Below are 2,125 nucleotides of genomic sequence, written 5' to 3'. Positions count from 1 at the left end.
TAGGAGAACATTCTGAACAATTCGAGCGAATGGTTTGGCCACTCACATCGTCGAGCCCGAAACTCATCGAAAATTTATAGGACATAATCGAGAGGTGAGATCCTGCACTCTTGCGTAATTGTGAATGGCTATAGAGGTAATGGTTTCAACATTTCTGCAGGGGATTTCCGACATCTTGAGCCCAGGCCACGTCGAGTTATTGCATTACGTCGTGCAAAAGGAGGTCCAACAGTATTCGGAGGCATCCTATGACTTTCGCATTGTCACTGTATATTCTCTACTTTGGTTACCTCGTAGTAACCGAAATCACGTATGTGAGGTATCAATGCACAATTTGGAGAGAGGCTGCTGTGGAGATAATGGCTGTACGATAGGCTATTGCCTGTGCTACTGTAGTAAATGATCGGTAGGTCACTTTCATTGGTGTTTCTTAGGTAACAGCAAATCGGCAGACGTTGTCCGCCGGGCTGAAATAGCTGGAAACCTGGCCATAAGCAACTTGGGACACAACAAGAAGTCAGCTATAGCTGAACGCCACCAGTAATACAGCTGTTCTACCAATTTTCTGGAACCTCGCGTTCTTGCTCGGCTGCCCTGGATGCAGCAATGAAACATAAGAGACACTATTGAAATAATCAACGTCCTAACAGTACGGACAGGGAGAATGGTCTTGCCCTGATGCAGCTAGAAGAAAGAATAAGAAGAAGAAGCAGAAGGAGAAGACAGTTTCAAACGTATCAAAGACGCAAGTGTGTTTCAAATGCGCAATTTGAATCCCGGAATTTGCTTCGCAAAGCAGCCACACACAGAATGTATTTCACATAATGTCTTCGGAGCAAAACCTAGGGTGGCAAATCTAGAGACCTATGGTATCGCCAGTACATCGATAAATGATTTGGAAGATGTTGCCTTAAAGTGTGAGAACTTACATATCCCTATGCGGCGGTGTCCCATCTTGCTGAATGTGTGGAATCCATATGAGGCTGTGGTATGAGCCGTTACTGAAGAATGTCCAGATGAATAATTGTTTAGCTCAGTGAAGTAAAGAGGACCGCACAACTTTTGTTGTGACATTGTACAGAGCCCACTAACCATCGGCGACTCCCCGTGATGTTCCATTACAAAAAAGTGACCAGATTATACTTTTCCCTTTGTACAGACATCCTGTTTCTTCGGACCGTCAATATCCTCTGCTTGACTGTACCGCTAACGAAATGTATTCTAGACTGGATTCCTAGTACGACAGCTGTTAAATCGTAACACGAAGAGTGCTGTCCATCTGTAATCCATCATTTTTGCTTATTTCACGGATCTTTTCCATTAAGTGTCACTGCACTGCACTAACGTCGGATTTGTTGAGTAACAATCAAAGTTTTTGGAGGTTCCTGTTACTTTCTATGCGATTCTTATCGACGTATCAGAATGCATAAAATGGTTATAGCCGTTTGTCGTTAATATACATACATTTTGCATTGATCTGCAAATCTAGTCTCCCAAGTCTCCATGAATGAAGCAGTAACACGTTTATTTATGTAGTCTTAACTGGGATGTAGTTGCAGTCACTACCTGAAGTGGAAACACCTCCGTGTTCCTTTTAAGTCGTCACTACCCTCAAGGGTACTTACATGCACCACATGTGAAACTTCCTGGCAGATTAAAATTGTGTGCCGGACCGAGACTCGAACTCGGGACCTTTGCCTTTCGGGGGCAAGTGCTCTACCAACTGAGCTACCCAAGCACGACTCAAGCCACGGACTCACAGCTTTACTTCTGCCAGTACCTCGTCTCCTACCTTCCAAAGCACGAGTCACGCCCCGTCCTCACAGCTTTACTTCTGCCAGTACCCCGCCTCCTACCTTCCAAGGTAGGAGACGAGATACTGGCAGAAGTAAAGCTGTGAGGCCGGGCCGTGAGTCGTGCTTGGGTAGCTCAGTAGCAGTCGGCTTTCAGCCGTGATACCGTGCGGACAGGCTCGGCGCGCCGGGCAGTGCTCCGCAGGTGTTGTTGTTTACCCGCTAGCGCGCGGTCGCGTCGTTGTATTGCCGTATAGTACCTGTACCGACCCGACATGGCGTTCTCATATCGAAAAGCTACAATCAAACTAACGTTCAACGCATCGTACACG

At 46.3% G+C, this 2,125-nt stretch overlaps 1 non-coding gene across 1 annotated transcript; it reads right to left on the bottom strand.

The window, feature by feature from the left end:
* Window positions 1-1,664: 1,664 nt before the first annotated feature.
* On the bottom strand, window positions 1,665-1,739 carry Trnas-cga (transfer RNA serine (anticodon CGA)). The gene has a single exon. It is a non-coding gene; the product is annotated as a tRNA-Ser (tRNA).
* Between the last annotated feature and the right edge of the window lie 386 nt (window positions 1,740-2,125).

This window comes from Schistocerca nitens, chromosome 1, assembly GCF_023898315.1.
Source record: "Schistocerca nitens isolate TAMUIC-IGC-003100 chromosome 1, iqSchNite1.1, whole genome shotgun sequence".
Taxonomy (NCBI): Eukaryota; Metazoa; Arthropoda; class Insecta; order Orthoptera; family Acrididae; genus Schistocerca; species Schistocerca nitens.
This window is presented reverse-complemented; position numbering and strand designations above follow the sequence as displayed.